The following is a 15,816-nucleotide window of genomic DNA, read 5'->3' as shown; positions in this document are numbered from 1 at the left end:
AGATAAAATGCTATTTTTGAAATTATGAAACTATGAGATAGAGGAAATAAGTGTCCTAATTTGGGCCCATACATAAATTCAGCAAACGACCAAATTTTCAATAGCAACCAAAAATATCCATAAGTAACGTCCCAATAACGCGTTCATCTAGATAAAATTGATAAATAGCAGATTTTTAGCGATGGGTCCAATCTTAGATCCAAAGGCCAACGTTAGAGACATTTCCCCAATTATAAAAATATTTTTTATATGGAAAATGCAATAGGAGGAGAAGGTAAGTTTGTGGATGACAAATAAAACCTGTCAATTACGCTACCAGAGTGTCAGTTATCGATTTGCTATAACGAATAGAACTCACTCATTGCGATTACTCTTTACAGATTAAATAGCTAATTGACCTTCTGAAAGCAAAATTGATGTGTGTGTGTGTGTGTGCTTTTTTTTTTTTTTTTTTAGTTAGGAAAGCTTCAAAAGCCTGGCCTGTCACTGTGTTGCGTGTTTGTTCTCCTTCTGGCACAGTGTGGGACTTTTAACCACTGAAACCTTACTCGCCTCTAGCCACTATCCCCCCGGAACTCCCCTAGAGTATTTCGTCGGGGGGGGGGGGGGGGGCCAAGTAGCATTTCTTGTTTTATTGCACTCTATTAGTGGTTATTGAGATCAATTTCATAAAACCGCCAATAAAATTAATAGCTCCAGCACAACCTTTTGATAACCGCTATAAGATCGTCATACAGCTTAGTGAACCACTCTTGATAAGGTTTATAAAGCATGTTTGAGAATCACAATAAAGCTGTCTTAAAACCTTTTGTCAGGAAGCCTCATACTCTACAAAAGGTTCTCATAGCCTCTATAAGAGTAATATTGTATTCAAGCAGTTTTATTACGCTTTGGTGAAAATCAGTTATAAAGCCAATTTAATTTTTATTGGATTCAAAGCAACCGCCATAAATTAGCTTGTTGTTGTTCTGTTCTGCTGAAACTTTTTTTCCAAATGGAAATCTTTAGCGGTAAAAATAGGTTTGAGTGTTGGTGTCAAGATCACCATGCCATCAATTTTGTTTCATTGCGACATTAGTGAAAATTTTAAAGAAAATATATGACTTTTTAGAAGTTTCAAAACATATGCGCTTGAAATGTTATCGTGTATATTGAGATAATATGAGCGTTAAATAAATGCGCCTCCAAAATAATTCAAGTTAACAAAAAAGATTGTTTCAGAAATCAAATGAATTTGATGGAATTACCTTAATTTTACAGAAAATTGATCTCAATACATAAATTCATACCAATGCACACTGGAAATCATTTCGGATCTCTTATTTAGCCATTATTTTATTGAAATTTTTGGATTATTGGATTTTATTCCAAGGCTAATGGCATTTTCATAATGACAATATGGCGACAGAGGACAGCAGGCAAGAAAAACACCAAGCGCAATTTCTTAAAATGTCTAATGCTTACATTGCACACTGGGTCAGGAATGCAACCTAGAGGATCAAAATTAATAACTCCGAAACGAAGCATTTCCGCGACTTGGTGTCTTCGGCAAAATTTCTCGTCATAATAAGGACCATCTATTGACATAAACAAATAGTTCAAAACTCTTCCGCAAAGATGGTGCCACAATCTAACTTCTTCTTTCATTTTGTCAAGATAAACAACTTTGCCGAAGACATCAAGTTTCCAAAACGTCAGAGAAAGAAGTTAGATTGTAACACCATCTTTGCGGAAGAGTTTTGAACTATTTGTTTATGTCAATAGATGGTCCTTATTATGATGAAAAATTTTGCCGAAGACACCAAGTCGCGGAAATGCTTCGTTTCGGAGTTATTAATTTTGATCTGCTAGGTTGCATTCCTGGCCCAGTGTGCATAGGATGAAAGCAGAACAGAAAAGCATAATGCATGATTTTATTACGAGAACTATTTTCTTTTTACAAGAGCAATTCAAGCTGAACTTTGCATTAGGTCCTAAGTAACATTGATCGATTCTCTTCGTCGACTTTCTCTTTCGTTGATAACTTATTCACAGAACCGTTTCTTGATGTGTTTGTCGTATTGGATGCTAGATAAAAGCTTCTTTTATCGATTTATGTGCTGAAAATACCTGGGAATGTCTTTATATGACCGTGGGGATGCAAAGAGAAAGTTGGCGAAGCGAATCTGTCAATATTACTTAGGACCTAATGCAATGTTCAGCTTGAATTCATTTTTTTATTTGAGGGCAAATGTATATTCCTATTCTACGGGTGCAACCGATGAATTTTACAAACATTTAGAAAAGTTTTGAATGGTACATTAACCTTTATGAAAAGTTATGCGTGATTTCAACCTTTTTGCCCTAGGACTGTCACCATTTCGACCAAGATTCGACCGTGTCACCCCATTTATATGCGAGCGAGACGTATACACGAAATGTTTTCATGCTCATGCTAACAATTTGGTTGATTTTCTTTGCGCTCCGCTTGGAAGTACCGGAAAGTTTTGTTTCTTTTCTATGTTGTAAAAATAAACCACCTATTTACATTTCTGACAAGTCGCAACTGAATGCTTATAATTGTTTTAAAACAACTGTTTCATGGCCAACTAGTTTTATTGCGCTTATTTATAAAGCAACGAAAGGATTATTTTTTTGGTTTTATAAGGGCAATTTATATTACTTTTTTGTATACTTCAAAGCAATCATAAAACCTTTCATAAGTGAAAATAGCATAAGCATCAGTTGGTTTTTTAATTAGCTTTATAGGGGTTTTGTAGATAGCTATAAGAATGTTTCATGACTTGCATTGTATATGACCGTCATAAAGCTGTAGGTAATGGTTGCAGCTGCAATAAAACCTTTATAAATTTGGAATATAGCCAATCAGCTCTAGATTTGTTACTTGGGGGGGCTGTGCTCAAGCACTTCTCTTTAGCTCAGCTAGCCGGCGTTGCTGACTCGCTGATCATCTCTCCATTTTCACTGCAGCTCCGACAAAATTTGCGTCACTGTCCTGCTGACGACGCTCCACGTCCTCTCATCCCGGCACATTTCACTGACGACATTTCTCGCGCTAAGGGCCGACATCTCCACTCGCACTGCCTCAAATCTTGGGCAGTAAAAAACCACGTGCTCCGGCGTTTCGTCTACGTTGCCACACTCCGGACAAAGAGGTGACGTTGTGTGTCCAAAGCGATGCAGGTATTTCCTGAAGCAGCCATGACCAGACAGGAACTGCGTCAAGTGGAAGTTGACTCCTCCAAGCTTCCTGTTCACCCAGGTTGAAAGAATCGGTATTAGCCTGTGTGTTCATCTACCGTTCTCCGCTGCGTCCCACTCCTGTTGCCAGTTAACCATCGACTCCGTTCTCACCATTTTTCGAACTCCTCTGGTATCTCTTCGCATATAGCATTCGGTGTCCTCCGCCAAGGTGATGACGGTGGGTATCATACCGACGATAACGCATACTGCTTCCGTCGAAATTGTTCTGTACGCACTCACGACTCGCATGGCCATGAGGCGGAACGTACTGTTCAATTTTCTTTGGTTCTTCTTCGTTTTCAGCGCTGCATCCCAGGCTGGACCTCCATACCTCAGTATCGACGACGAAACACTAGCCAGAAGACGCCTCTTGCTGCTGCTTGGTCCAGAATTGTTAGGCATGATTATGGCTATCGCATTGATGGCCTTCGCCGCCTTCTCACATGCGTAGTCGACGTGGCTATTGAAGTTTAGCCGGTCATCGATCATCACTCCAAGATACTTCAGCACGCGCTTTGATGCTATGGCGTTCTCCCCGACGGTAATTTCTGCTTGCTGAACAGCTTTGCAGTTACTGACAAATAGCACTTCCGTTTTGTGGTGGGCTATCTGCAGCTTAGCTCCTTGCATCCAGTTGGAAACCGTGTCGATCGCCTCGGTTGCCAGCATTTCAACCTCTTCTATCGTCTCACCTACTACCGCCAACACGACGTCGTCCGCAAATCCTACGATCTCAACTCCTTTGGGCAACTTCAGCGTTAGCACGCCGTTGTACATCACGTTCCAGAGCGTTGGGCCAAGGATGGAGCCTTGTGGCACACCCGCCGTGATCCGGATTGATTTCTCTCCCATGTCTGTCTCGTAGACTAGAACCCGGTTCTGGAAGTAACTCCTTATAATGCTACACAGGTAATCAGGAACCCTCATTCCATGCAGTGCTTCGGTGATGGCCTCCCAGCTGGCGCTGTTGAATGCGTTCTTCACGTCGATCGTTATCACGGCGCAGTATCGATCTCCTCTCCGCTTCTGTTTAGACGCTTTCTCGGCACTCTCGACCACTGTCCGAATTGCATCCACCGTTGATCTCCCTTTCCGGAATCCGAACTGCCTCACCGACAATCCATGCTCACTCTCCGTGAATTTCGTTAGCCTGTTGAGATGTTGTTGTGATTCAAAAAATATTATTTCCAAATCTGGAACGTATATAGTTTTGAAATTTGTTCAACTGTATTAAATCGATTTGAATGGAAATTTCTTATCAATTTTGTTTCGAATATCTCTTGATTCATCTGCTGGCAGCACTTACTGGCCCTTACCGGCGACCAACGCGTCTGTCCGCAAAAGCAACAACGCCTAAATCTCAAAGCTCTCCGGACGTCCCCTCGAATATGCAGTCGAGATATGTATAAGAACAATCTGCAACTGGAACGTACTCACCGAATCAATATATCCGGGAGCACATTCCCGATGCTTTTTCTCTCGCAAACCCGTCGTCATCGAATGTCAAAAAAAAGGGAACTCGGTGAGCAATTTTGTGATACGGAATTTTCACTGAACATAAACCGCGAATTTACGAATTTCACCACACCCAACTGCGACCTAATGCTAATTGTGACCTTCTGAAAGCAAAATTGATCGTTTTATGTGTCATACACAAACTTTACCTCCTTTTCGTACATCTTAGATAGGGAAGAGCGCTACTTCATCGTAATCGCCCATTTCCGTTCTATCGAGCAGAAATCATCAATAATATCAATGATTTCACCATGCACAAAACAATCATACGTTTGTTCCGATGCGTTAGTTCATTAGCTACGACATAAATCCTATTAGAGCGCATTGTATGCATATTTACGCTCATTGTTCTTAAAACAAAAGAAGCGCTCCTAGCGCATCCCCTTTTTCTCCGTTTATCCGTAGGACGAAGAAAATCTAATGGCGTTTCAACGGCGTTTGGACGGAATTGAAACGCGTAGGACGAATTAAGAAGCAAGAAGCAGTGTTAGATTTTTAATAATATCTCAACATTGTTTGACTCTTTATCAAATCCAACAGTACGTATGGAAAGGTGGATAAATTTAGAAGTTATCTTTGATGATAACATACCATGTTTTGTTCAAAAGCTTTCCAAAAAGCGTGGTAAAGTGCGGGATGTCCTTAGTGGGTGGAAATTTGATCAAAAACCCTACACAAATTATTATAATATCTCATAGTTTCATAATTTCGAAAAGTAGTATTTTAGCTGTAATGAGCATGTTTAGGCCTGGTTGCAGGTACTTAGCAAGTGGTCAGACTCCCTAAAATTGTTGTGAGAGACACCATAGTAAAGGCTCCTTCATCTTCTTTAACTTTTCAATAAATCATTGTTGTTGTTGTTGTTCTTTATAAGTGACATTTTACATCCTGCGGATACATTCATGTCTGTATATTTCTCCGTTCCTTCCTTGCGCTTCATCTCTATCTTCATTCTTCTGCCCCAGACAACCAGAATGCACGTATATTCAAAGTTGTTTTCGTGATATACAAACATATATACAAACAAACAATTCGTTCACAATGCAAAGAAATGGCTTGTACGTATAAAAGTGGAGGCCATATACGTGCATATTTTCATTTAATTTTAAACGAGTTGTTTAAAAATCATATACGAACTAATCTGTAATAAAAAAAATTCATTTTTGAAAGTCTTACGATGTAATCCGATTTAATTTGTGATACAGTACGACGGAAAAATGAGCCATCGCATATTAGTCGGAATTTTGCATTCTATACGATTTCACTTAAACATAATGCGAGGTATGCCATTCTTATATGCGATTTTGACTTAACCTGTAGCAATTTACGATACTGTCTGTACATTGTTATACGACTTCTGATTGTCTGGGTCTTCATACTCATTCACATTTTCTGTCGTATTTTCGTTTTCTGCTTCATCTTCATCCTTTTTCACTCCATATTCTTCGATTTCCATGCAGCATTTTCTTCGTGATCTCACTTGCTTCCAGCATTCATCGGTAACTTTCTTTCGCTGCATCTTCTTCCAGATGTCCGACATCTTCTTCCATTCAGACTTCGTTTCTTCTTCTGCATCGCTTGCTTTTTCTTCATCCATTATTTCAGCGGTCTTCCTCCGCTCCGTTTTCTTCCTACATCATGCACTTTCTTTTCCATTCTATCTTCGCTTCCGATAAAGTTTGGTTTCATGCAGAAACTTCAGCAACCGCTTCTCAGAATTCTCGTCGTTGCGTAACGCCGTAAAAAGGCTTGTTGAATCGATTCCGTACTTCATCCTGGCCGCTTTAAACTTCCTGCAGTGCAAAATAATGTGACGAACGTCAACACCGGTCCCACAGCATTCACATGCTGGCGGAGCTGTTGTCTACAGCAGAAATTTATGCGTAGCCCTTGAATGACCAATGCGCAGACGAGTGAGTACGCGCAGTATTGGCAGAGCTGTACTGACCGATCCACTTCTTCGTTTCCCTTTTGACTTTCTTCAGCTTGACATCTGTCAATTGTGCCCAACATGCTTCCCATAGCTGACGAAAGACTTGGTTCATGTTCTTGATGGAATCAATCCTTGATACGGCGACGTTTATTGGTGGACTGTTTCGTGCTTCACTGGCTATACGGTCTGCTTCGTGCTTCACTGGCTATACGGTCTGCTTCGTCGTTACCGCGAATTCTGACATGACCAGGGATCCAACAAAGGTGGACCGCCCGTCCACGTAATAAGCGCTCGATTTCCTGGATCCACGGATGCTGCGATCTTCCACTCTACATGGTCTAAAGACATCTGGCCGAATCAGACAGAATGATAACACATTCGGTTGATGCTCTCGCAGCGATGACGGCCGACTTGATTGCAAAGGCCTCCGCCGAAAACACGCTACATTGTGACGGAATACCCATTGCTTGCTGAATGCTGCTGCTAAATACACCTGCTCCAACTATGTTCTCGCATTTAGAACCATCCGTATAAATAGCCAAAGCACGGTTAAACCGGTTAGCCAGCAACTCCTACTCGATGGGACGCACCGTATTCGGGGGATCCCCAGCTTTCACCTGCCGTTTCACATCCCAAACAACATGCGGCTTGGGTTCATACCACTCTCGGTTGGCAAGACGTGTCCGTACAGAGGTGTTTGGAAGCTCTACATCAACCGTCGTCAGGCGATCGGACGCTCGTTCTACAACTGGAAGATCGACATTCCTGGAATCCTTCTCCATCAAACGAATTGCAGCACGAATTATGGCTTGCATAACCATTAAATCGAACGGCAAAGTGCCTGCTTCAGCCATAATCACTGGAATCGGACTGGTGACGTATGCCCATGAGGCGAACCGGACCATTTGGTTGTAGATGGGTGCAAGAGTCTGCACCACCGAATCCTTCGCTCTACTAACAAGCCCGATACCGTAGATAAGTCGTGACATGACGATTGCTGATCCGAAACACAACAGAAAATCGCGTTGCCCTCGCGTAAGTTTACCCCCGATCATCTTCAAGATCCGCAGCCTAGAGTCGCACGTGGTTTTGACTATCTTGCAATGGTGTTTGAAGGACAGAGACCGGTCAAGATTGACGCCAACAGCTTTCAGTTGATTCGTCTTCGGTACAGCTGTACGGTCGATGAATATATCGTTGCTGGGTTCTCGCCGGGCGTTGGGACGGCCGTAGAAATTTGTTGATTTTGTCGCGGAAATTGTGAAGCCCACGCTTTTTACCTGTAGATCTCTATACCTATGGCGCTCCTTACTCCTTCGTATCACCACCAAAATATCGTCCCCAAAGAGAAGCACGGAAACAGTATGCGGTACCAGTCTGAAAATCGGCTGCATCGCTATAAGGAATAACGTGACAGACAACACTGACCCTTTGGGGACTCCGTTCTTCAATGGCATTTCACCCGATAAATGTTCTTCCACGTTCACCCAGAAAGATCTGTCGGTGAGGAAGTTGTTCTGCACGTTGAACATGCGCCCACCCATCTGCCAATTACGCAGAGTGCGCAATATACCGTACCGCCAAGTGGGGTCGTACGCTTTCGATAGATCAAGCGATGCATTCAATTAGTGTTCGTCCCAATTTGGTAATGACCTATCCAACTCCGCCAAGTATGTATCGACACCTATCCCAGCTATAAAGGCGTTCTGCCTCTTGTCCAGTCGTCCATTCGACTCCAACTCAGTCGTCAATCTGCAGTTCACGATTTAGAACAGTTTCAGGTCCAAATTCAGAACAGTTTGGCTTCGGAATCGGCACTATTATGCCGGTTCGCCAGCTGATAGGGTAAACGCCACTACGCCAGACTCTGTTAAGAAGCTGCAACCAGGGCTCTACATTTTCGAAGCTCTAAAATGAACTCGAGTTTTGTTTCTCTCATACAAACGTGTTCAACGCTTCATTTCTATAACGCCTATCTAGACTATCAGTAAGAAATGATAATGAAAAAGAAGCACGCTTAGAAGGAAACGCTGGCTGTGGATCTTCTCGTCGTTGCTTTGCTCATTGCTTTCAATGTAAGTAGGGTAGAGAACTATAACTCAATAATTTGAAAAAAAAAATTGAGGTATGTTATTTTTAAAACTCGTATAAAATCAATTTGAAATTATTCATATTTTTTACTAAATTTGGGTATATCTTTTTTATCAGAAGAGATAGAGACAACAAATTTCACTATAAAACATTTGCCTTAAAGAGTTTTAAAAGTCTCTAGAAGATGACTTTCATGAGAAATTTCAAATAAAAAAGTTATTGACAAAAGATGGATTTCATAGGACCACTCTAGTGACAAATTTAAATAAAATGTGCTAGTACATTTGTTTCAATATTTGGACATTTAGTGTCTTCGAAGAAGTTTTTGTTCTTAAAAGTCCCCTTTTTTTAGTGTTTGAAAACGTCAGGGTGGTCCTCAAATTAGGGAATTTTTAAAACTAACTTTTTTGTTTTACAAAATAAAAACATGTGTTTGAAAAAGTTGTAGTTAAAATGATTGCTAGCAACTTTGTCGAAGAAATTTTTTTTCTATCTCTTAACGTTCTCATTTTAGAGTAATTTTTAGGAGTTGACTTAGGGATTTCCTGGAAATAATAGTTTTTTAGCACAAACATTTTTATTAAAAATTTCTCATGAAAGTCATCCTCTAGAAACTTTTAAAACTCTTTAAGACAAATGTTTTGTAGGGAAATTTGTTGCCTGTATCTGCCTCTTCTAATAAAAAAGATATACCCAAATATAGTAAAAAAATTAATAAATTCGAATTGATTTAATACTAGTTTAAAAAATAACATGCCTCCATTTTTTTCATATTATTCAGAATAACATACGCCCTTTCAAATGCCGTATAAAATCTTTTTTTTTTTGTTTGCCCCAACCAGAGATATTACCATTTGAAAAATGCGTATTTTTAGTACAAAAACGTCAATAACTCTTGATCGGCGAAAGGTATTGACAAGCTTTTTGCAGCAAAAATTTGCGCCTTCTAAAGATCTAAAAGTCATTACAAGACACCTTTGCTGAGAAATTTGGAATAAGAAAACTAGAGCAAAATAACTGTTTTTTTAGCGCCACCCTAACTCAATTCAAGAAAATAGCTCTAAATCGGCCAACTTAAGAGATACATAAAAGTTTTTGTCAACAAAGTTGCTTGAAATTAGCTCAGCTATAACTTTGCCCAGGATTGTATACCTTAATTTATTCAAACAAAAAAGTTAGATTTTTGATTTTAATGATAATAAGAACCACCCTAGAATTTATTGTCATAAAAATGAGGGGCTAATTATAAGCAACAACTTTGTACAAGAGACTTTTAGTCTAAAGTTTCAATTTCAGACTCAAAACATATCATTCCACCTAAATCTGCATTCTGGACCACTGTGCAATGGAGCGACGGGAGAAAGAGAGACAAGCGATTGAGGTTCTTCGTCGCATCGATTTGGTCGATTGAAGCTTATATTGTGACGCCCTGGCTGCAACAGCGCGATTTTGACGGATGCAGGCAGACGTCGGATCATCGGATATCCTACCGAGTCAGGACCTGTAGAGACACTACGTCCTTTGTCGAGTGCCCACAGAAGCTCATCCAGGGTGAAGTCCACGTTATATATGTTGTCGGTGTCCGGAAGAAAATCAACGCGATCCCGTTCCGCTCTTTCCTTCGCTGTTTGAAACAGTTGAGGATATTTAGCTTGAGGTCGCCGATCTCTCACAGTAGTGCTTTTGATGACATGCATTGTGGACTCAGGGACTTTATAGGATTTTGATAAATTATTTCAAGGCTTTAATGACTATTCCTAAATGTACGGTTTTCAAAAATTTAACAGAATACACAATTTTAGGAATTGGGGGACACTTGATGATATGTATCCTAAGGATGAATTTGTGAAAATTCAGGCAAATCAGAAACAAACAGCGTTTTTTTTTAGCTGTGTGTGCAAGCCTTGGGGGATAAACTATCCTCAAATAGAGTTTTCAACTTCCTATCAAACTGACCAGCATCAAATAAACAGCAGCAATTCAAATATTTTAATTTATTCTTCTTATTCACAGCTTTGAGCTGGGAAAACTGCATTCGTTTTGGTTGAAAATTCAAAAAGTTATTAAGAATTTTCAAGCTGTCTAAAAAAAAGTCTAAGAGAGTGAAAATATACGAACTATCCACAGGGATCAAGTGTGTTCAGACTCTTCTAATGGTAAACATTAGTGATGCACCGATTATTCGGCCGAATACTTCGGCCAAATATCAAGCTTTGCACTATCATAAGTTCACCCAAACAACTTGTCGGCCAGTTGTTAAATGGGAAATGGTCTTATATCAATTTGAATTTTGGTAAAAATACCGAATACCTGGCCGAATAGCACTACATCAAAATATGCTACTATCAAAAATGAAAAACCTAATAAAACGGAATGAATTCACAAAAAAAAAACTGAAAGATTTCAAACCTTATCAGTTTGACTGGATGCGTCCAAATAAACTACTGTTTGCTTCACTGATCTCCTGTATGACTTTAAATACAAGGCTGGCGTCATTATTGATCTTGAAATCAGCGCTGCAAATTTTCAACTGCTCGCGACGATATTGACAAATCAGCATTCGTCATTATCACGAAATTCAAATGACCTTCAATGGATGCTATATCATTTCTTAATGACAATTTGCATGTTTTGTTTTCAGCCATCGTCGTCGTCGTCGTCGGTGCCGGGTGTGAATGGCTACAACAGATGTATCACACCAAGACATTCCTACACATTCCTATTTTGACCTTCATTCGGGCGCATCCAACGCTACTATTATAAAAGTTGAGAACATAAGTTTGTACACATTGAAAATGATAGCTAGGTACACCGTTTGAAAAAGTCTTGTAAATTTATGCGATATATAGCACACACGTTTTTAACGCTTATTTAGTGTAAATTTTATCGCCTAAAATTCGAGTAAATTTAAGCCCAGTTTTATATAAAATAGCTGTTTTGCATATAAGCTTGTAAACAATTTAATTGATTATGCCGACTCGATCTCAAAGCTAAACGAGGGGATATATTACGTTTGGTCAGGTGTAATTACAAATGATCTGGCAAAAACGGAGTATAGTAACTACGGGCGGTCAATCATGCTCATGCTCATACTCCTACACAAAATCACTAGCCTCCTCTAAATGTCTATCCACACTCCTGAATCCTACTAAACCATCAACCATTAGTATTGATTATATTATTGTCATTGCCACACCGGTGCGGATACCATTTCTCCGTCGTAAAACATTGCTTTGTTTGTATCATCTCATCTATTGTATAGGTAGCAGCACGCAATATCGCCTCCAGTAGTGGTAGGAGAGTGAGTGCTCAGCGGAATTCCCCTCGGGTGGAGGTGGGCTACACCATGAGTCGTAAAATGTTCCCCTTCAGGGGATCTACAAATGGAAAAAGCTCTTCTTCATCGCCTGTCGTCGGCATCACTGTTTCACCACCCACTGGCCACCTGGTGGCTAGAAGAAAAACAACACCCGTATCATATCGCTTTTTTCTCCTACACCGCTGCCATCGTGCCTGTAGATCATAGCTTGGCAAATGGAGGGTTTGATGAAACGCAACTTACTACCTAGCCAGTATACAGCTGCTTCTAAGATGAAGGCAATAAAAAGGCAATCGCTAACTTGGAGATGAATCACAGAGGTGAGCGTGCTGGAGGTTTTCCCCCCCGGAGGGAAAACAAAGGACACTGCGCGAATGATAAACAGTAGAAGAAAAATGATTCTTTATTGATAGGTTGGATTAGGGTATTGACGGAAGGCGAACGGAGCCCAAAGCTATATGTGTTGATGGTTCGGGAGAGGATGGCGGCTGAGAAGAAACGGTCCCTGCAAGGTGTGAAGACTGTGAATGTGGTCCTGCCTGCTTGATGATCATTTTTATAACTTGAAATGACAAATATCCGGATTTTATTGCAGAGCCATGCCATGTCGTTAAAGAATACAAATGGCAGTGGGGAAATTATTGTCCGCCGGCGACAACTTTAAAGCTGGGAATGCTTCAGATCTGGGATGGTAATGAAATGTGCACTAATTATCTGCTGCAAACTTTCCTAATTATATTGACGCAAATGCATTAAGTTAACGATTATATCTGCCGGTGTTTTCAATCGCATGAAAAAGCAAGAATGCTGCAAATAAGGTTAAGCATCAAGCTGGGATTACGGTGAGTGTAAAGTTAAATACGAGAAACTGGTTGGAGCAGATTTTTAAGTGAATTAAGTAAACAAAATTACGGTTATAAAAAAATAAACAGCATCAAATCAATTCTTTGAAAATTATGAGGATAAAAAGGTTTGTAAATTTCAGGGATTGAACTCATGAGCGAGCAATTTGAACCATTATTTCTCGTGATCACAATATATATTCGTTATCATCTATCAACACAAAATGCTTACTTTAGCTTCACGAGTATGATCACTCAATGGATCAATGGTAGCTACAGCATAGTTCTGTCAAAACCTCAGCATTTTACTGAGGTTTTGACAGAACTATGCTGTAGCTACCACAGTATTTTGCATTTGATCGTCCATATACAGTAGCACCAAAAGCATGCTGTGGTGGGTTCAAAACTTAACCATCAAAATCGATCAATTCTAAACATATTTTTGATATTTTAATCATGAATACTGTCATACGTCAACTAGTACGCCTTTCCTAACACATTACCTCTTCTGTTTCTCGGACGTGAAGTGAATGTCAAAAGCATATATTTGTTGTTTTTCAACTACCTGATTAAAAACCCGCATTTTGTTTTCCTAATTCCTTGAGGGAGTGTAGGTCAAAGTACATTTTCGAAGCCATAAATAAATCAATATATGGTGGAAGAAACGACTACCAGCAACCTGCTAATTCAACACCGGCCAATATAAACCATCACAAACTCGCAGGAATTGTTAAGGGGGGAGTACACTTTGATTTTTCAAAAAAATGCATTTTTTTTTTGGCTAAAATGTTCCTTGGGATGTATACTTTAATTTAGAAAAGACTTCAAGTCCACCAGAATATTCCTTACCGCTTTACGAATCGATTTCCTTAAACATGTACCGGCGCGCTGAGAGAGCAATTTTATCTTTAAACGCGTTTATCTCGAAACGGTGTTTTTCAAATTGGCCTGCGAAATAACTCTAACCAGTGTAGCAGGTACACCAAGTGTACGTACATGTTGTAAATAGTAAATTAGCCAAAATTAAAATAAGAATGAAATAGATCTAATCCATACGCCAAAAACTATGCCAGTAGCAAAACGACACTGGTCGATTTACTATAAAAATAGAATGCCTCGTGAGTAAAGCCACTCGACCTTGTACAAATTCTCCCAAGGCCGAGTCCAGTGAAATCTTCGGGAAAGTAGGGAAAAGAGAGAGTGTGGCTACACCCGACTTTGAACGAAGCACCAGCGATCGTAATAATCTCTCGCATTACCGATCTCGTTCGAAGAAGTTCGCGGGAAAATCGAACTTCTGTTAAGTTCGGCCGAGGTCACCTTCCCTAATCTGAGGTCACGGTTTCGCTTCACTTTCGTCCGAACCGCAGATTGCAGTAGAAGTGTTCCATTTTGTTCGCGTGATAGTTTCGTTTTGTAAAGTGAGTTAAAGCAACGTTGTTGTACTTTTAAACTTCATTTCTAATTTCTCCTCGTCGTTTGTTCAGTTATAGCTATAAATATAAACGGAGGCCATTTTTTGCCGACCATAAGGTCGAAGAGCATGAATTGCTAACATTTGGAGAAGTCCAAGAATTGTAAGGTTGGGTGTCGGCAAGACAAACGTGCGCACGTAACGTCATACATGGATGCCCACCCAACCCATCAATGTTAGACATCCGGGTGCCAAGCTTTGCCGTTACCCGCTTGCTGCATCGTCGCACAGTGGGGCAGCGAAGCCATTCGTGTGGCCAAAACCTCTAGCGCCGTTGGTTTGCTTTCTACAGTGATACAATGTTCTACAAAGTTGCTTAATACTAAAAGCGCCATCTTTTGAAGGTTTCATATTAGTTCATTTTTGCGTCACATAGGTGGTGCTCGAGTCTATCTTTTGAACGGAGCATCCTAGCCGAATGGTTTTCACGGCAAAGTTGTGTAATTTGAAATGTTGAGAAATTTTGTCCAAGACGTTAAAACTCTATGACTCATATTAAGCGAGATATCGGGCAATTAGGAAAACTAACCTCTAAAATTGCGTTTTTTCTTTTTTTTTTCACCTCTATACGTCAAATGTATATGTTTTATACTCTGAAAATTATCAAAATGGTTTGACTTATCCAATAAATATCCATTACTTTATATATCATGCTTTATTATAAAGTTATTAACATAAATGTCTCAAAAAAGTGATGCATAAAAATGTCAATTACTCAAAATATAGCAAAAAGTAGCAGCCAATTTTTTTACAGTGATTAGTGTAGACATTGCTGGGTAAAATAACGACCACACCCAAGTAACAATCTAAATGCTTGGAAGATTTATTCTTATTTTATCATTGTTTTATCATAGCATCCCTTCCAGCCTGTGGTTGTATTACGGTTTTGTGTGCTTGTCATAAAATCAGGCCGTCAAGTCGTCTATAAAACTGTTTTATGACTACTAAATTAAAACTCAGACTTCATAGTTTTAACGGTAGCTGTAAGGTGGTTCTGCATCACTACTTATAACTGAAGAATAAAACCAAAACAAAACATACAATTATGTTTTATGGTACACTTTTTATGACCGATATAAAACTTGAAGCAGTCTTAGACCTTCATTAAAGCTTCATTACAACTATCATCTTTATCAGAGGCCTAAGATTCACAGATAAGAAATATACTGCTACAACAAAAAATACTCTGAAATTTTTTGTCTTTATAAAAAAACAAATCTATTCAGATATATGAAATAAAAACCCCTTCAGTGCTTCTGAACACGATGAAGATGAGACGATCGACAATATGAAACTCCTGGAGGAACTACAGTTATACGATCCCTACATAAGGCACAGTGCGGTGAAGGAGCTCTTAAAAATATTGAACAAGCGGCTTTCCGATACACTTCCGAAAGAT

Source organism: Ochlerotatus camptorhynchus, unplaced genomic scaffold (assembly GCF_037179485.1).
Source record: "Ochlerotatus camptorhynchus isolate MF236.1 unplaced genomic scaffold, CSIRO-AGI_Acam_v1.1 ptg000085l, whole genome shotgun sequence".
NCBI classification, from domain to species: Eukaryota; Metazoa; Arthropoda; class Insecta; order Diptera; family Culicidae; genus Ochlerotatus; species Ochlerotatus camptorhynchus.
This window is presented reverse-complemented; position numbering follows the sequence as displayed.